The 20957-nt window shown below is 40.7% G+C and overlaps 1 long non-coding RNA gene across 1 annotated transcript in view; it reads left to right on the top strand.

Moving 5' to 3' along the window:
* Positions 1–10835, top strand: part of LOC112540873 (uncharacterized) — a 56252-nt gene extending 45417 nt beyond the window's left edge. The window contains exon 3 of the long non-coding RNA XR_003084922.2: positions 6642–10835. This is a non-coding gene — a long non-coding RNA (uncharacterized LOC112540873). The remainder of the gene's footprint in view (positions 1–6641) is intronic.
* Positions 10836–20957: the final 10122 nt, after the last annotated feature.

The following is a 20957-nucleotide window of genomic DNA, read 5'->3' as shown; positions in this document are numbered from 1 at the left end:
CTAAAAGGATAATTAGAGAAAGGCTCCTAGATCTAGACTTCCAGAATGAAGTCAGCCATTTCCCGAGCCACATTAGAGCCCGTGCAACTCATTCCAGATGGGAATTGGGCAGAAAGTGAATTACTTTAGTCTCTCCTACCCAGCAAAAAGCATTTTTCAGAGCCAGGCTTGATGATTTGCCCTCCTCAGTTCTTAATGTGAGATTTACCAAAGTTCCTGTGTGTATGAGAATCTGTCCGTGCAGCACAAAGGCTATTGAAACGGTCACACGTGTGCTTTTACAGTGTCCGTATTACCAGTGTAGTTGGGAAACCAGTTCCAGTTGATGTTAATAGGAAGGGAAAATTCAAATCTGGAGCATGTGATTTGTGGGGTACCACAGAGCTTAATAACCTCACCCCTCCTTTTTAACATCTACATGAGGCTACTGGGCAAGTTCATTCATCAGTCTGGGTCAAGTATCACTAGTATATGGATGATACACAGTTTTATATATTGACCTCAGACCCACCAAGTGATGCTGTCAAGGTCTTGTCTTAGTACCTGGAGACTATAGGATTCTGCATGGGGAGAAACAGATTCAAGCTCAGACCTAGTAAGACCAAGTGGCTGTGAGTATTGGAGCCATCTCAGTCTGGGGAACTTTCATCTTTACTTTTAGATGGTGTCACACTTCTCTGTTCAGGATAGTATGCAAATTGGAGGTCTTCCTGTATTCTCAACTTCTGTTCATTGAACAGATGATAGCTGTGGCTAGGAAGGTCTTTCCATAATTCATCTGGTGTGCCAGTTGCACTTGTTCTTAGACCAGGATGTCCTCCTCCTGGTCATTCATGCCTTAGTCATCTTGTTCATGGAGATTGCAATGTGTTATATATGTGGCTGCCTTCAAAGATCATTCAAAAGCATCAGCTGGTCCAGAAGTCAATGATGTGAGAATTATTGGGCATGCCATAGTATGCCCATATTACACCTGGCTTTGCAAGTTGCACTGGTTGCCAGTAAGCTTCCAGGTGCAAATCAAGGTATTATTTATGACCTATAAAGCCCTACATGGCATTAAGCAGTGTCATCTTACAGGACTTGAGACTTGTACCTGCTTTGTCTCAGCGTCTGTCCTTTGGAATAGCATCCCTCCAGAAGTTTGAACAGTCCCTACCCTGTTTCCCTTCAAGTGAGCCTTTTAGACTTTCCCCCCAGTCCTTGGGTTATGGTGAGTGGAGGGCTCCTTTGGAATGGTTGGTGGGGGTCTGTTCCCTCCTAGTTAACTATTGTGTTTTTCTTGATTATGTTTATATTTGGTTTTTATTGTTGTTTGCCACCCAGAATCACCTAGAGTCAGGCAGCTTTACAAATATGATTTATAAATAAATAAATTTGGGCTACCAACAGCTAGAAGAAAAAGAGATTGGAGAGCTTTAGTGGATAGGAAATATCAGATTACTAATTCTATTCTCATTCCCTCCAGAATTTAATTTACTGTGGTTTCTTTGTGCATACTTCCTGACATAAATTCCTCTCTATTAACTATTAACAAGTCACTGTCAAAATCTCAGCAATGAGTGAGATGGAGCTAACTTCTTGGGCAGAAAAATAAAGTCTCTTCCATAGAAATCTCAAAAATTAGTTTGGAAACTCTCCAAGGATGGTTTCAGAATCAAGTCTTCTCTAACCTTAATGTCATTGGACCTCTTTTCCCATAATACTGAAAGCTATCCTGGAGTCTGCAGCCTTCCAACATGGGCAGGATGCAATTTAGCACCCTCTTTCAAATGTTAATAGTGGACAAATGGATGGCCTTCTCTTGCTGCCAACAGTTTGATTCCTGCATTTGTTCTATTTTATATTTTGCTTCTGCTCCAAGAAGCTAAAAGTATAAATGGACTTTACCTCCCTAACTTTATCCTCATCAAAAGCCTATGAGGCATATTAGGATAAAGGTGTGGCTACAACATGATATAATCAGTTTCATGGCCAAACAAACATGGTGAACTTTTGCTTTCTGTTCCTAGTTCAGCTTTCTTCCCACTAGTCTTCATTAATTCTTCCTTGAAAGCATCAGTATTGCAAATGGAAGACTTTTCGTGAACCCTTCTCTCCCACACTGGCGGTGTTTTTAATGTGTGCATAGATAATGCTAAATATGTAAGTAGGACACTTTTGAAAGATCATGCAGAAGAGAGATTAGTTCTATCTGGAGTTAGAACATTATTTCTTGATCATCATTGCTTCATAACAATGCTTGAGAACTGTGTTTGTCCTTCAAGGTGTTCCTTCATTCAGTCATTTCTATCAAATATTTTTTTCATTAAAAGGGTCCAGTGGTGCATTTCTGAAATCCTGCCCTTGACCTTGCAATTATTCAGTGGCTTCTTTCCTCCATTTCTTTTCAGGCCTTCCAAGTCTTACTATATAAATCTATCAAACAGAAAAATACCCTCCTACTGGGATCAGAGAAGAGAGCAGCTCTGCAGGGACTGAAGGATTTTCTCTTTTTCTTTTTTTGGTCTGATTGCTAATGATTAAGTACAGGAAAAAAGGAGGCTAGAAATTGCTTTTCTTCTGGCCTGGCCCATCACATGATTTCAGTTTAAGCAGATGTATGATTGGATTAAGAGATATATTAAGTACCACAATTGTGCTGAAGAAAAAAGAAAAAACCCCTCTATGTTCAAAATCTGAGAAGATATCTCAGAGCTCCTAGTTTGAATTCTCCACAATTCTTGGCATTTGTTTTTCCCTTTCGCAGTATTAGAATGATTTATTCAAACTGTATTGTACTATGTTCACATTAGAGCCAAAATGAAATTGCCATCCCAGGGTTAATCATGGAAAACCCCCAGAGTCAAATAACAGTCAAATAATGCAAATGTAGTAGGGGTTTATTTGATGTGCAATAGTTGCTGTACAATGTTAGCTTTCAATATTTCACGGTTTATAGTTGGTCACTAGCATATGAGGTCAATATTAGATATTCAGTCTTTGAAATTTGCAATATGATATTCCCATTTTAAACTTAGTGTGTAGGCATAATGAATACACATAAGGTACATCTGCTAGGATCCTTACAAAATGTAAAGGCATTAGAGATGCTGTATCTTCATGGCTGAATTACGAATCAGGAAACTGCTTCGAAACCTACCTCTTAGAAACTCAATAGATGATCTTAGGCAAGCTACTCTCTCTCTGTATTTATCTGCTCTTCCCCAGCAGCAGTGCTGGGACAAGCTCTGCCTTACAGAGCTGTTTACAACATATACTTCTATTATTAAAAAAGGTAACTGCTATTATTCATTTTTTAGAATCCTCAACCCTCAGATTGCAGATCTTAATGAAAACTGTCCTGCCATCCCCATCGATTCAAATTCTCATTGTCAACAGAAAAGGATCAACTCTTGAAGAAGTAGCATAAAATGTTAGCAATTGGGACCTGCTACAAAATGTTGCTGTGACCACTGCTCCTAGTCAGTATTCCACCCAGAATATTCCATTCCATTCCATCCCATACTCCACTTCTGGTTTTCCAATCTTCTATATCTGTGGGATTTCTATGTTAACTGAGCATACTCAGTCTTCATTTCACTGGGTTTTTTTTTCTTGTACTTTTTATACTTCTGCAATACTAGAGTATTCCCAGAGCTGGCTGATATCCCCTCTTCTTCATGAACATGACACTTAGTTCTATTAAGGTCCATAATTAGACAATGAGTTCACCATGAACATACAGACTGAAAGCAGCAACAGATTCCTCTCTATTTACTCTGTGGGGTTATGTTATTAATTGCACTGGGGATCAAAATAGCTCTTCCCAGATCTAGAGAATGGGGAAAATATACATGTTAGTATATGCATGCCTAAGGGCGAATGCATATATAAACACATGTGTGCACTCACGTATTTCTCTTCTCCAGCCACAAAATCGCACGCCTCCTTCAAACTCTAAAAATGAGAGGAAAACAGCTGCCAAGGAAAGGGAAAGGGCTTCAGAGAGAAAATTATGCCAACAATCAAGACCTTTTCATGCTGTGGCAGAACATCACAGCTTCCACAGACTCACTTTAGAGCTTTATTATTATATTTGTGTCCACCCTGCAATTTATACTGCCTACAAAGTCAGTCCACGCCACGTCCGGAAGCTTTCCAAGGTTGTGTACTGATACATTTCCCTTGGGGATTAACATAGCTCCACATTCTGCTGATCTCACCTTATTAATACATATATGAACTCTTGAGGTAGCCTTCTATAACTGAATTTGAATTGAACTGAAAGAGGAGAAGTGGTGCTACAGGACATTTGACTGGGCAGAATCTCAAGGATGGTTATTTTCTCTTTCTTCTCCTTTTCCCCCTCTGTCTTTTTCCTGTGTCTTTTAAGAGCTTCTATTTGAACCTGGTGTCCTCCAGTTGTGTCAGACTTCAACTCCCATAATTACATAAGCTTGTTGGCAAAGTTATGGAAGCCTAATACTTTGGAAGGCTATCAGGTTGGGGAAGGGTGGCCTATTCTATTAGCCACTGCTATTTTCTTCCCCTGTTTCTCTTTCTTTTGCTGTGTTAGAGATCATACCTTCACATTTATTAATTTCACCAACACCTTCCCATCATCTTGTATTTGCAGTGCAGTTATTAATGATATAAGCACATTTCGAAAACAGCAAATTAATCTTCTCTTTAGCCAAGCTGTGAGTTTGGAATGGAAGTTAGAAAGGGACACTAAAAGTTATTAATTTGCACCAGGCTACATCAAGCCCATTCTTCCCTCTTTCTTGTCAGCTATGACAGTAAGAGTTGCAGCGAACCAGGTTTATTCCTCTTTCTTTTTCCAGACATCTGGCCACATCAACAATTTCTCTGAAAAAGAGAGAGAAAGTGGGTTATGAAGAGAGTTAGTGTTGCCAAGGACACCTTCTAAAAATAAAGGTCAACCAGGAAGGTGATCACCAGGCATTATGGGGAGTTGGAGCATTTTCATTGTATTGGCAATTGGTTTAAATGACAGGTTAATTGCTCCATTAATAAAAACTGGTTCTAAAATCGGCAGTTCCAGCTATATGTGATACACAATGGATTATATGCACTACACAATAGACAGATAGAGATATCTACATACACCAGTGGATTTTAAAATTGGAATAAGTTCTTTTTTAAAAAAAGAAAGGTAGATGGCAATTCTTTTTAAAAAAATGTTCCTCTAGTGAGGATAGTTACAAAAAATAACAGATAATCATGATAATGTGTCAAATTACTGCTATACTGCTGAATTTTGGAATTCAAAGCTACGGGTACAGATCAACAGCTAGGCTCACCATTCCAAGTCTGTACATCTGGATGCATGCTTATATGTCAATCAACTTGTTTTAAGCATTATACCAATTTCATATGCATTCTTGCTCTGTACACACATCCAACAAAATTTGAGTTAAGTCAAGCATTCAAAAGGACTTTTTGACTTGTTTGTTTTATTTTCTGTGATGAAAATAATTGAATAAGGTCCCTGGGATGGTATAGGATTCTTTGGATTTCCTACTTTGAGGTTGACAGGAAGGCTCTAGCCTCTGAAGGAGAAGTCTGATATGATAAACCTTCCTATTCATTCCAGTTACCGGGGTTAGATCTTGCTGATGCCAGAAAAAACTGAGTTTGAAAAGGCTGAACAGGAGACAAACTAAGAGGGGTTGTAGATCAACTGAACCTAAGTTCTCTTATTCCCCTGACCGATCCATAAACAAGATATGTCAGTCCTGGGGCTGACACAGACACACACACTCCTATTGCTTGCAGTGAAAAGGAGTAAAAAGCAACCTGATTGGATGAAAAAGTGCATGTGTTGTTTTTGTCAGGTCTGTCTTACAGCTACAAACCAACAAGGTCTGCAGATTGTGTAGCTCTAATGTCAACGTGCTGTGTATCTGAATCTACAACTGCCCAGTCAATGTTTAAATTATACCAATATTTATTCATACTTTCAGCGTAGTCCCTGGGGAACATTTATGCAGAAGTAATTCCCATTCTGTTCAATAGATCTTATTCCCTAGTAAGTGAATTTGGAAATGTAACCCAATATGTATGCATATTTTATACATTGATTACACCCCCCCACACACAGCCACTCACATATTGTAAGGGTTCATTCATCCTACCAGGCCTGTCCCACCCAAGCAGGGATTGCTTTTACTGGTACTTGTTTTCATTATCTTCTTTTCTTCTCTTTAAACATGGAGGTAGGTGCAAGACTAAAATAAGGGAAATGTCTTCCCCTTTCTGCAAACCAAACAAAACACAAAGGCAGTTTACATCCAGCAATTAACAGTCAACCACTGGAGGCCTAGGCTTGCCCCTCTGAGCTGTGTGATGTTAACCACTGCCCCCCCCCATACAAACTAGCACAAACAATGTCTGTTCAATCTATTTAATTTTAAACCTATTAAGACACACAACAGCAAGAAAAACATGGACGGGTGTTGGCTTAGAGAAAGATTAGTATTAGATTCAAAGAATAAGTGTAGACAAAGGAACAGTAGATAAGCTCATCAAAAATGGAAATCAAACCTTGGGGGAAAGACTTCTGAAAGAACTTTGAGCACTTGCAAAATAAAACAAAATTGCTAACCTATTTTGCTTATGTGTTGTGTTGCTTCTAGTCTGGATACAAGGGATTTTCCTTCCTGATATCTTGGAAGATTCATAGTACCCAACCTGGAACAGGTTTTCACTTTCACCTCCCCAGAGGTATGTTGCTCTTTCCCCAAGAAGATTTAAAAGAAGAAGAAGAGGCATCCAGCAAACTCCTTTGATATTTAATCTCAAGGAAAGATATTTGTCTGACTTTAGGCAGAGAGGAACATTCCTCCAACTGTGAGTTTGTTGCTGATCCAGTGGGAACCTCTATGCTTATATTTCTTGGGGTGTCCTTTGTATGTACACAGTCTGAGGAAATGTCACCAGCTGAAGGAGACCTGAAAATGAATGTGTTAGGTGGCAATTTGAATTTGGGGCAGAAAAGAACTATAGAAATGATTTCATGTGGATCATGTAGTAATCCCTATACATGTAGCTGACTTTGTTGGTGTAAATGTCATGCAAGTTATATTTGTGGAAACAACAAGTATGTAAATTGGACATAAAATATGTTGCTTAATTTCTGGTGTTTCTAATGAATGCTTTTGCCTCCATTATCCAAATAGCAGAGCTAATGAAAAGAAGAACAGTGGGGAAATAATCTTATCTGATTATATCTCATTGTCAGAGAAGATTACATTTGCTAATCAGCTCTCCAGCACCTAGTATTGGATCTGATGCCTTTCACCTGCTTATTTCCTGGAAATGCAGCAAATATGTACCTTTCGTTTTGCAGGATGGGGTTGGCTGGTTGATGTGATGTACTTGAAATGTAAGCAAGGAGTGCTATCCCAAAGCTGTAGTTTTATCCTTAATGGAGTAATTTGCAAGAAGACTTGAAATGGATGAGTAACAGGAATATTTCTGGTAAGAGAAGCAGAAAGGAGAGGTTAGCTATTTGGCCAGTTCAAAAAGCTCAAAGAAGGATTGTTGAACTGGCCAACTTGTTAATCAACTAATGCTCCTCCTACCCGTGAGATAGAAAGAGAAAGCCAAAGAGGGTATCTGGAGAAAGGAAAGGGAGAGAAAATTAAACTCGTCTTCAATTTCTCTTTCTCAGCAAGAAGATATTGCAGCAAAACACACACTGGTGATTCACTGGATCCAGGGCAGTGATTAAGCCTCCAGCTTTCAGGCTGCAATAGAGTTTGGGGTTTGTTGACTGTTTTGCCCCTTGCTCTTTTCTACTGCTGATCCTGATGTAAAACTGGTTCAGGTCTTCCCCAACTGCAGTGTTCCCCCAATTTGCTTCTTTCACCATGTTTGTCAGAAAAGTGGGTGTTTTTGAGATTACATTTGTCCTTAAAGAGACATATATGATCTCCTTTGGAAAAAGAGAACTTTACAGAAGTAAGATCTCTTCTGCAGCAGGCTATGTACATTGGAGAACCTTTCCAGAGAAATCAAAAGCCCTGTGTCCTATTATCTCTTGAGTGTCTATATAAGAAATGTCTGGTGATGGGAGTCAGGGAAGAGTCCAAAGGTAGATCAAGATGTACTGGCAATTTCTGTAGAGATTGGTAAGGGTTGCAATTCCTTAAAAAAAAAAAAACAGTAGGAAAAGAATAAATGTTTCCCTTTTTCCCAAAGCTGCTTTTCTATATGCAGCCTCCAACCATTATCAGATTTTCTGGTCTAGTTTGCCATTATGTAAATCCCAAGCTATTCTGAATCTTAAGGTTAAAAACAGCATCTTGAATTGTGCCAGGAATAAAACCCAAATTGAGCAGAAGCAATAGAGCAGTAGGGGTAATATTAAATTGCTGCTAGGAGGGAGATCATCACCAACGCTGGAATTATTTCCAAAGTCAGATCTATTAAGAGCGACTCACTACAACCAAACATATTCTTTGGGTTACAAAGGCATGAATGATGGAAAAATGACTAAAGCTGTTTTAACAGGTGGATTTGTCTGTTAAGCATTGCTAGTTGCTACCACTGGGTGAAATACCAGGCACAGAGGTCTTTAAAAGCATCCCCAAACTGTGGTTAGATAATTTTGAAAACTTGGATTTAGTCGTCTTTTGGGTGGTCAGCTCTGAAAGATTGAATTAATATTTCTCTCCTCTCTGGTCTTCCCATTGCCAGTCCATGATTTACGACTGCCTCGACATCCTTGATGTTAGAACAAAATACACACACTAAACCCCTATTAATTCAAGAAAGAAGGAAAGAAAATCCTGTAATGATATGCTGCTTCAAATCTGCTTAAATCGCAGCGCCATTATCAGTACAGCAACGTAGCTGAGTTTGCTTTTGCAGTCCTGATGCTAAAGGCATTCACAGGAGAATAAGCAATATTTTTAAAGCAAAAATAATAACACGAGCACCTATAGCTATGTGATTATTTTCCTGGTCACCCCTGGCTATATATAAAGCCCTGCTGAAAAACACAGCCCCTCTGTTCACATAACTTGCACTGCCCATAACAACTATATGAACAGGATGACCTGATTTGCAGATGTTAAGACAACAGGTGGATTCATACAACACATTAAATCCATATTCATTCTTTTCCATCTGTTTTTATCGTTATCTACATCAGCCTATGTGACCCCATTCAGACCACAATAATAATCAAATGCTCAGCAAGTTAGAAACATCAGAAGCAAAGCCTATGTTACTTCACATCTTCTCCCTGGATCAATGACATAATAGGAACACTGGAGAAAGGATGAGGCAAATGCAATCAAACCCCCAAGAACAGGATGGAGGAGAAGATGAGCAGCCTATTCTCCAGGCTGCCTGGGCTGGAGCCTTCTTAGTAGGAAGGATAGAATCCCTCAGTACAATTCCTGTGCCCACCCATCAGTTGAATCAGCCAGCTCTGCTTGTTTTAAACCATATACTTCAATGAGTAGAATGATAACCAAAGCTTTAATCAAAAAATAAAAAATTGCCTCCCAATTAATTGCCGAGGCTGGGATTGAAGCACACAGCTGCACCGAGATGCCAGCCTGATCTTCCCTGTGTCAGCTTAGCTGAAAAAAACAGGCTAATTATTGTTTCTTTTCCTACTCTGTATTAAAAGCTAGCAGGAGTTTTGCACATGGAGGTGAACCATCATGATTTCCTTTCTGGCAAGAAGCAGAGTGGTCAGTCCCAATGATAGGACTCAGTCACAGCTGGTGTCAAGCCATCTCTGAGCCAATCCTAATAGGATCTAAAGCTGTTTTAAATTATTTAAAGTTTCAATAGAACAAAAATATAATATTCCATATTTTGCATTTTGAAAGGGCTGTGAATTTTTGGAAGTGATAATATTGCTACCTGGCACAAGTCAACAGAGAAGAGTTTTTATGTGAAGTTTATTAAGGGTGTATACTAAGAGACAGGAACAAGTGGGGGTTGAGGGTGGGGACACTGTTCTCTGTTACAATGGTTGAGCAGCCTAAGGGGTTATTTTGCTTTTTGCAATCAGCCCTTCTGACAGTGCAGTCCACCACATGTCTGTTCAGAAGACAGCTCTACTGAGTTCCCTGAATCCAAGTATCACAGTCAAATGTTTGCAACAAGTACCAGTAACAAGCATCTCTTTTAGATGACGTGTGTGCCTCACCAGCAGCAGTTGGGTAATGAGCTTGGTTGCATGCTCCTTGAGGAAGCACTTCCCTTTCCCAAAAGCAGGAATGTCACTGACCACATGCATCTCTCCCCCTGGCAGGCAGCTACCCACCCATTCAGTTCTTCAAGGAAGCAGCAGGAGGGAGCCAGTGGTTGTTTGAATAGGATTTGAGGGATACTCTCTTAATTGGCAATTGGGAACATTTTCCTTTAACATTCTAGGAGCAGATTGATTTAGCTGCTTGTTTATTCCCATACTCAGACCCTGTTGAAGTATGTGGTGTAGACTCCAAAGGAAAGAAGTGCGGGCAGACTTCCCAAAACATTGGTGAGATGAAGAGGACACTCCTTTCTCGGCCAGTTGCTGAGGAGATGGAATGCTAGCTCTCTTTGGGTTCCAGGGACAACCTTGCATCTAGGGTCTGAAGGCTTAGGGCGCCCTATGACTGCCAAGGAACACTTAGGCCTTGTTTTAACATACAGGGAGTGAAATGCTCCCAAGCAAGCTATGGATACATTTGTGTTGGAAGCCAAGGAGAAGCCACCCATCACCACCTGACACTAGGAAGCAACCTGCCCAGCTATCTCCGGAAAAGTCCCATAGAGAGATCTAATAGTTGGTTCCCCTTGTTTATGTGAGAAAATAAAGTTGTGTTTCCTTAATCCAAGACACATCTCATGTCTTCCTTATGGTTTGGGGAAAATCTCCCTTCATATGCACATGGGAGGAATGCCTTTTCTCAGGCAGTCTAGTTTATTTGTGCCTCACCTAAAATCATGCCTTTTGCCTTTAGAGTACTGAGTTAAATCCTGGCTCATTAGTGATTTATATTGATTTATTGCCCAACCAAAGCAGTGGCAATGTAAATCTTGTCTTCATTAGTGATCTATCATCACAGTGATAGCTGGGGGATGTTGTAAGATGTTATAAATCATTAGTAAAAACAAAAAACAAAAAAAAACTTTTAATCATATTTCAACAGTGGGAATCATCTTTATGTGGTATTAAGTGAGATCCAATTTGTCATTTTTACTCACATGCAGGTTCATGCACATTTATTCAATAAGTGAATGAACAAAAAAACAGGTATTTTCAAAAATAATTTTTTATATCTTCTCTTTTTAGCCTCACAAGTTTAAATTAAGAGGAACTGGCTGGCAACTCAGTGAACTTCATGGGGCTTATTCACACAACATTTAACTGGGTCACATAAAGATCAAGGATTGGCACAGTGTGCTAAATTTGCTTAGTGTAGCGTTAATCTTGGTTATGATTTCTGTGTCTTAGCATGTTGTAGAAGCCATTCATTTGGCTAGTTTAAGGTCAGGGTTACATGTATTGTTTGATTCTGGTTTCATGTTGCTGTTTTGGTGGCCTTCTCTTTTCTCCTCTCTTCCTTCTCATGGCACCATTTGCTAACCATAGGACACTTAACTTTCTTACATGATTGCCAACAAAGACACAATGATAGTTATCTTGATCTGACCTAAGTATAAGATCAGACTGTGCAGGAAACTGCTTTAATGTTTTCCCAAATCAACTGCCATCTGGACTACCTGGGGCCCGCTTAAGTGAATAAAGAGTGTATCCTTTGCCATAAATAGCAAAGTCTTTGAAAAGGCTGAAGCTACATGATTCAATCTTTTCCCTACCAGCCCTGCTTCAAAAGTTATCTTGAAAAGAGCTGCAGGAAGAATGTTGTTGCATCTGATGTTTTATGTTAGCTCTCTCTTTTTTCCCCCCCTTTTGTGTGCAAAATGGTTCTTCTAAGTGCCTTCACAGCAGCCCTGATCCATTCAAAATAGCAACTTGTGTTTCTAGTACAGATTGCCGCAGTTCTTTTGTTTATCATCCAAAAACATTGTCATGATGGAATCAAAAGGTGACAATGACTAACTTGTAAGTCTGACCTTCCCTAGGCACTGTTAGGCTTCCTGATACACAAGAGATTTGACGAGGAAAACAGACGGAACCATTTGGAAGAGTAAGTGATCAAAACAGCCCATAAAGATAAAATAGGAAAACGGTGGACCAATTTTTAATAGCCTTTCTGGGGCTCCATTTCAACAGGCAGCTCAGTGAATACGGAGGAGAGAGAGAACGGCTTTCAAAGCAGACCACAATGCTGGTAAGTAGAGGACAATGGCTAGAAAGAAAAAGTCAGCAGAAGGATGGATTTCCAGATTTCCTTTGGAATGGATGACAATCTCCCTCCTTATGTTTGTTCACCAAAACAAGAAAATAAGACAAAAACACAAGCAGCACCTCTGAAGAAGAAGCAGCTGGAAGCAGCAACGGTGGCCCAAGGGAGATTAAGGCCTTAAGAGATGGACAGCCCTGTTGGAGACTTTTGTGCAGTGGCAGTTCAGGGAGGCATTTTTGGTGGCAGCTCTGTGTTTGTGCCTAAGCGATACGCATTTGGCACCAGCAGCCCTGGCTTTTAAAGGAGCTTTGAAAACTATGTGAGTTAGTCAGCATTTAACTGAGACGTTGAACTGAATTCTGGCATTTAAAGAGTTTAAATCCAGGCTCAAATCCTTTCCCCTCATGGGCTGCATTCACAATACGCTTTAACTTCTCAAAGTGGAAGCGGGAGAATCTGTGGCTCTCAAAATATTGCTGGAGCCAAACTCCTAGCATCCCTCAACAATGCACACCTCTTTGGCAGGGCCTGCTGGGAGATGTAGTTCAGCAATATCTGGAGAGCCACAGGTTCTTGCATTCCTGCTTGAAAGGATAGGTGCGACATCAAGGAAACACATATCAAACCAATCCTTTTCAGGAACATCCCAGCACATCTGTATAAAATTAGCATGGTAATAGTCTGGAACCCTTCCCTCCAACTCAAGGCTTGTCCTCCACCCCATATCTCAGGAAACATGACTTCCTAACCACAGTTAGGAGCTGTGCTGAGTTGCAGCTGAACATGACATCCTAACCACAGTTTCCATCCTATCACAGAAGGGATTCTGGAGTCCTGAATGTTGAAGTGATATGGGGCAGAAATGGGAGAACAGACCTGGCCAAGTTATTCTGTAAGAGTTGTTCCATACTGCTATCTTATTCAACCCTGCTATAACTCTTTCAACTGCATTATTTATCACTTTTACCAGTGGCATCCATGAGGTGTGTGGAGGGTCAAAAAGTCAAGGTGGTGGCTGTGACTGTGTAATCTAAGCCCCGCCTCTCTGTATGCAGGTATGACATTGACACACATACAAAAGATCTGGGGCTTTGATTATGAGGTCACAGATGCCACCCTGACTTTTGCAATCCTCTCCATGGATTCCTTCACTATCTGTTGACCTATTTCATTAGACCTTCTGAAAGTTTTGGCTGAAGAACAGCCAATCGATTTCAAGCGCAGAAATGTTCTTGCTTTGCCACGCACATCCCACTTTTCCAGCTGATGCAAAGTTCAAAAGGCACCATACTTACTCAGATCTGGTTGGTTGGCATTTTATGAAACTTGACTTCATTTACAGACATTTAGGTTGAAGCACAACTTCAGTATTTCAGCTGTGGTGGTAAAAGGTACCTCCCCAATACACATGTGAGCTGCATTCACTACAAAACCTATGAGATGCCCCCCCCCCCCCCCATACATGTGAACTGCTTAAAGTGCCCTTGTAAGAAAACATCCACAGCAAGCTGAATTGACCCTGAGTGGCGACAGGGGGAAGAATCAGACAGGAACCTGTGGCCCAGTAAACCAAATTATATTCACTGACCATATCTCAGAAATAGCATAGCTGCCATGGTGACCTAGTAGGAAGGGATAAGTAATAAGAAGGTCATCCAGATGGGTTTACTAAAAGCATTCCAACATCATTTTGTAAAGTACACTGTGTCTGTCTTTTCCTTTGTAATATAGTAGGCCATAGGGATATGCCAGTGTACACTGTAGTTGTTTGCATGCTTAATACATTTATGTTGTATCTTCAAAGTGATTTGGTTCCTTTAAGTGAGCCAGGATTGGGCCACAACACAGCGGACAGCCACAACATATCTCTAACAGGACAGGAAGAAGCGCCAACCTAAAATGTCTCAGGAGTCTTAAGCTGAAAGTCCTATCCCTACCTCAAATTATTTATGTATCTATCTGGTTTAGTATGCCCCCAATGGCTGCCATCTTTCTTGCAGATTACCACTAACAAACAAACTCAGAGTGATCGATAATAGAACAAGAATAATCAACACTTACAGCCCATTTTGAAAAATGTCAAGAGCCTTTTAAAAAGGGAACAAGGAAGTTACTCCGCTCAGCTGGACCAGGAATGGATTCCAAAGGCCAGGAATGGCTGCCCAGCTCTTCTTACATTGCTCTACTGAGTTGCGTAGCTTCTATGAAGATACTCATAAAGATAAAGAATATTTCCCACTTGCTTGCAGGTGATCTGTAGCGTTACCACATTGACAAAGAAGGAAGTGTCTGCAGCAGCTGTTTTCCAAGGGAAAGAGAGAGTTAGAATTCTGAGACTATGAGCAGCAAGCAAAAGTAGTAAAGCCACTTATTGGATATGGAGACACCATCTAAGACTGGGAAGCCTACTAGGGGAATGCTGATGGTTAGATGTTAGGTAGGTAACTGTGATGGCACGAATAGAGGACTAGCTCTTCAAATAATAATGGATCCCAGGCACTTTAGGAATGGAGCAACCAAAATAGAAGGCTTTTCTCCCCTGCTGCTTCTTCACCGAGGATTGGGTTAAAGAATTTTCTCCAGTGAAATTGTTCTGGAGACTGGTTATAGGGTCCCTGCGTTATGAGCCGAGGCGTTGATTAAATTTTCAAGAGTGCGAATGCTTTTGATGTATAATGAGAGAATGTTATTGCAGACATTGTGGAATTATATATTTTTTCCTTGACAAATGAGTTCTGGCCCAAGAGAAGCTCTGGCTTCTTGATTAAAACTTTTCTTTTCAGCGATGACTTGGAGGGGTAGAGGGAAAGAACGGTAAATAAAGACTATATGTTAGAATTACTGAAAAGGAAAGGCGTAAGAGCCAAAATTCAATACCTGTGTCCTTATCAATAAATGCACTCTTTTTCTTGCATTTAATTTATTGTAAGGATGAATGTGTAGGGTTCTTCCTAAGATGCCTTGTTCTAGAAGCATGGGTTAGAATTGGGCAGTGTTGGGCTTCAGGGTTTAGTGACCATGGTCTAGAGAACAGAGTTACTGACGTTTTGCTCACAGCCATGGCTGGGATTTTCAGAAGCAAAGTGGTCTGCTACCCAAACCACAGGCAAGTGAGCAGGGACTGGCTGGGCTCCTGTCTTTATAGCCAGGTGTGGGTTAGATTTGCCAAGCCACTATAGGGCAAATTCTATTGTTAGGTAAGATGAAATAGCTGCTTCAGGCTACTGATTTTACATATGCTTAACAGTTACTTAATATTCTGTTAGGAACCAGGGATGGGTTTGTATGACATTTTATCTCCAGTGTCAGAACAACTGGAGTGTCCCTGGGTAGTATGTACTGTGACATGGGTGGGGTACATGCATTTGTGGCATTTTCTGCAACTTCAACAGCAAAATGCTTGATAACCTGCATCACCAATAGTGTGCACACTGACTTCCTCTGAAACAACATATGGCTTGCTTGCTTTCTTTCCTTCTTCCTTCTTTCCTTCTTTCTTTCCTTCCTCCCCCTCCCCTCTGTGTATTGGCCTTAAGCCACCAGAAGCTTGGAACAAAGGTGTAATCCAAAACAATGAAGACATGGAGGTAGATCCACAACTCCAATGAAGAAGTCTCCTTTTTGTAACCTGAAAGAGAAGCCTTGCAATGCTGCTTACATGATTCAGGAATGAAGAAGGAATAAAACATATTCATTTTCTTCCTTCTCTCCTTCCTCCAGTTATTAGCTGTATTCATAAATCTAGTGAAGGGGGAGAAATGTTTAGTTATGAAAGAGTTAATCAAACTTAAACTTATCAGTCTAGATAGTGGGCAGAGATCAGCAAAATTCCAGAAAACTCAAACTCTGAGTAATTAGTCAGGAACAAGAATGTTTTCTTCTCCTTTAGTTGGGCTTTAAAAAGAGAGCAATAAAATTTCATTCTGCCTTCTGTCTCAGCAGGAGATGGCATTTCTTCTCAGACTAGCTCTTGCAAGGAAGGAAGAAGTGTCCTACCTCAGGGGACGGCTGGAAGAAAATAGTTAAGAAAATGTGGGTCTAGATGTGGAATAGGATACTTGAATTAATCTGATAAATTGATCTGAACTGTTTATTTGTATCCTTAGTCCTATTTCGTTCTACCTATATTGAGTGCAGATGTATATTCCTGCCTGGAATATTAGCAGCTGAGCTAAAGAGCCCATCTCCATGTTATGTTTTCTGTAGCACCAACGTGTCTTAGTAATGGATCTGAATGCATGATCTTGCCTCCTCTAATCTTCTGGCTGCTGCTGAGTAGAGCTGAGTTAGCTTAAGTTGTTCTGGTATTGAAATGGTATTTTTCTTCTTTTTCTGTTACAAAGTTTGTCACCCAAACAATCTAGGACATCTTATTGATGAGTCTGGGGATAACATAGTCAGGAACTGGGAACTGACTTGGTCCTATTGGTTGTATAAATCCACTGCAGATGTGGCCCTCCCACGTCTGGTCTTTGGGCACTGTGACACTATTGCCTGGCTGGGGATGGGCACCTCACAAATCCTGGCTAACAATTTTACACCAGTACTAAATTTTTCCTTTTTCTGAGATATGACAGTCTAGCAGGAGGTAGGTCTATCTTCTGGTCAATCATATCTCAAATTTAAGTTCTTCAAACAGAGGGCTTTTTGTGGATGATGTGGCAAAACCCAAAGTTTCCAGCCAAGGCTTGTTCTGGAGAGGCAGCTCGCCCCCTGACTAAAGTCTAAAGAGCTTGGCAGACAGTGCAACCAGGATCTAATCTATGGGAATCTCAATCTCTTGATTTTCCATATCTTCCAAGAGATTGAGAGGTCAATATTGCCATGGCATGAACTTTTAGAAAGCCTTTCAAAACCCAATCTTTGGCTGCACAGCCTCCCTCCATCTCCCAACAGTTATCCAACTTGAAGCCAGCTCAATGAAATTCAATGGGCCGCTGACTCCCCAAGAGTCGAGATGTGTGTCCTACAAGCCTTAAATCTGCTCTCAGTCCTAGTGGAATCCAAGCCCTCTAGTGGAAGACCAGGTAACAGCTCAGAATTAAAGGGCTGCTGAGTATCCAGCACTGCCCCAAATGTGAGACCAGTTGCCAAGTGGCCCCTCCACAAAAACACCAACACCTGCTAGATGATGTTGGGAAGAACAGAATCTCAGGGACAGGTCTGGTGTTATGTCTGCCTCTTCCGAGCAGGTGGCTAACGCTCCCGTTGCATTGGTGGTGACACTACACAGCAGTAACTGGCAGCTCTCGTGAATGAGTGGAGAGCTCCTCTCCCCTCACAGGGATCCTGGGGGGTGATGCTTGGTGGTAGGGAAGGTCTGGGGCCATAGGCTTGTCTCCTTTTGGTGGCAGGTTTCATAAAGGCCAGAGAGAGGGAGGCAGCTCCTTCCCACATCTGTGGTTTCTGGGGACGCCGCTGGACTTAGCGCAGAGCTGCTTAGCCTCAGTTGGGGCTTTACCAATGACAGAGCTGAGGCACAAGTTTTTGATTTCTTGAATTTCTGCCTCCACACTTAATACAATAGGTAGGATTTGAGGAAATCCACTTTAGACATTCACTCATCAGAGGCATTGGAGAATCTGCATTTGATGTTTGCTTGGACCCATCTCTCTCCAGATGCTGTATTTGAAAAACCAAGGTTGGTGTATAGATTCTGACTTGTAAAGCTTTCATCACATATGGGATTGGACAAAGTGTTTACAGTTTATGTGGAACAGAAGATCTTGATCTTATATTCCAATCTGCTTGGTTTTTTGAAGCACCAATGGTCATGGGAGCATTCTTATACTTCCTCCTTAAACCAAAGGTGATTTTTAATTATTAATGTCACCTTTTCCAAGGCACTTCAGGTATAATCTAGTACCTCAGATTTCCTTTTTTGTATCTCCCGTGGCTTCTTTAACAGCAGCACAACAACTACACAAATTCAACAGGTGAAACTTTCAATTACTGCATTTGCATGCAGGGAAGATTTCTCTTGCTACATTTCTGACGTGGAGCTGTTGAAGTTAAAATCTTTCCATCTGCTCAAGATCTGTACAAAACAGATGAGGAGGAATTCCCACAGTTGTTCTCTGCTCAGATCACACACGCACACACTTAACTTTTAGCAGCAACAGGAGACTGCATCTAATTTTTTTAAAATAGAATTTTAATTAAAACTGCTGTCCTATATGTACTTGTTAAATGTGAATCTGGTTGTGTAATGGTCTCTAAGTGAATACCTTAATGTTAATGAACAAACAGGGCATCAAATGTGAAATAAAGACAACCATGTTTAGGAAGGGATGGTTTTTGGTAGGTGGAAATCCAGAATGAAAAGTAAAATCAGGATCCTGCAGAAAAAATGTCACTGCTGTTTTTCAGAGGTTGCATATCTTTGTAAGGTATGAAGATCTGACACATCTAAATTGGCTTTTCAGTCATACTGATTTCATTTAATCTTCAAGGGAAAAGACTGTAGCTCTGGGGCAGAGCGTAGTCTTTGCATGAAAAAAATCTTAGGTTTGATCTCTAGCATCTCCTTGGGGACAAATATTGTCTGAAACACAGTGGAGCCACTGCAGTCTCTTTAGGGCAGTCCTTAGCTAGGCAAGGCACATTTGGACATTCTTGCCTAGCCTACGTGGGCATATGGAGACTGCAGCTTCTCTGATTCCAAATCAGCAATGCTAGATAGGACAGAATAACCAAGCAAGGGAATGTTAGGGCACGCCAACATCAATAGATCTTTCTATATATCACTTGAGAAGAACACAATGGAAGTCTTTGGCAGATGAGCCACCATTAGCAAGTTGAAAAAATACACTTCGACTTCCATGCAGTGGATTTTGTTAGGTCCAGCTTTAGTCACAATTTTTTTTGTTGATCTTGTACTCACTCACTGTGGGCAAGACCTCCCTTGCTGAACCTTTGTCAGCAAGTGTATCAATTTAGTATATTTTTGAGGTTGTGGTTTGTGTTTTCTTCTGTTTCTTTTGTGCGTCCCTCCTTTTTTCTCTTCCTATTTAATTGGAAATTTAAGTTTATATACACACTAGGAAAAGAATGTTGAGGTTTTATTAAGCAAGATGGGCTGAGACAAACATTGGAAAGACTGAGAAGATCACATTGCACTTGCGTCTATGGCCATGTCCATGGCCCAGTATGCCCAACCTCAGAGGCTTCAGCAGCAGGCCTTGGTTCTACAATCAGGGGAAGCTCTAGACCAGCCTCCCCACATCTGATACCTTCCAGATATGTGGAACTATAAATTCTAGAAGTCAGCTGGGAATCACAGGGTTTTCAGTTCCAACACATCTGGTGGTTACCTGGTTGAGGAAGGCTGTCTTGTATCATCATGAGAAGCAACCATAGTTCACCAACATATCTCCTTACTCTCTGCTCCAAAGGACTTTCCAACCTATCTCCTGAGATGCTGACAAATCCTCCCAGAAACTCCATTCATTTTAGGAACTCTGTCTACTCTGTCCAATGGCAGTTCAAGGCAGTTGGAGACATTACAGTCCTGCTGGAGAGTAAGCTTCAGTACTAAAGCACTTCTCAGCTTGTGATCTGATAGTATGATTTGTGATAAGCAGGGACTGTTAGTAAAACAAAATGGTCTGCCATATTTCTAGCCTTCCCCTTTGCTAATTATTCCCAATACATTTTAAACCAACCTGTGGTTTTTCTCCACTGCCCTCACTATTTGCCCATCTCAAATGTTGTCTGAATGCTGTTGTCTATGTGCTTGTAAGTGTAGGTTTGCCAAACATTCTACCCAGTAAGTTTTTAAAGGGCAGTTGCAAAAAACCAAAATGCCACAGTTTTACAATTTTTAAAGGTAAACCAAAAAGCCTCAAAAGCTTTCTGTTCATCATGGCTCCAGATCAGCGTTGCAGAACAAATCCTGTAAGCAAACCTTGTTGCATGATAACAGACCTACAATCCTACAAAAACACATTAAATAACACGTGCTGTCTTCACGATGCCCCAGATCAGATGCTTGATGAGAGAGCAGCATTAGAAACACCCAAGGAAACTCAAAGAATTTAAAAGAAAAGGAAAGAGAAGATTGTCAGGTTATGTTTGATGTTAAAGCTTGCCTTGTTTTAACTGCTGCAACAATAAATTTGGCTACCATGTAGATGGTTTCATGATTTGAGTCTGAAAGTTAAAAAATGGGTATAAAATCATCCAATCTCCCAGCTGCACTTAGTAAAAGAGGGTTATGATATTCTTTTGAAGATCCTTATAAAAGTTATAATAAAAAAGGACTAGTTGAATGGTATCGATTTCTTCGGAGTCACAAGCACAAATGTGCTGAGATAGGAGAATATTGGCTCATCTGCCAAATAATAGTGGAGATGGAAGAATGTTGTGCCTGGCCCTGAAAAATCCTTTCCAACAAGCTAGAGGAAATAAGGGTGTGTAAATATCTTACAGGTTCCCAGGAGCCTAGATCTAGTGTACTTCTGGAGCTTTGAGATTGTGAGCTGACTTCAGAAGGATATTCAATGTCATCCAATCTTGGCAGCACCAGCTTTTTGGCCTGAACATAGTCCTAACTTAATATGGAATCTGCAGGCAGCCCTGCTCTACTGCCTCTGTCCATAGCGAAAGATAATTGTCAACTAAGACTAGGGG

The sequence above is a fragment of the Python bivittatus genome, unplaced genomic scaffold, assembly GCF_059951505.1.
Source record: "Python bivittatus isolate LINGU-HERP-01145 unplaced genomic scaffold, Pbiv_v1 ctg000020_np1212, whole genome shotgun sequence".
NCBI classification, from domain to species: Eukaryota; Metazoa; Chordata; class Lepidosauria; order Squamata; family Pythonidae; genus Python; species Python bivittatus.
This window is presented reverse-complemented; position numbering and strand designations above follow the sequence as displayed.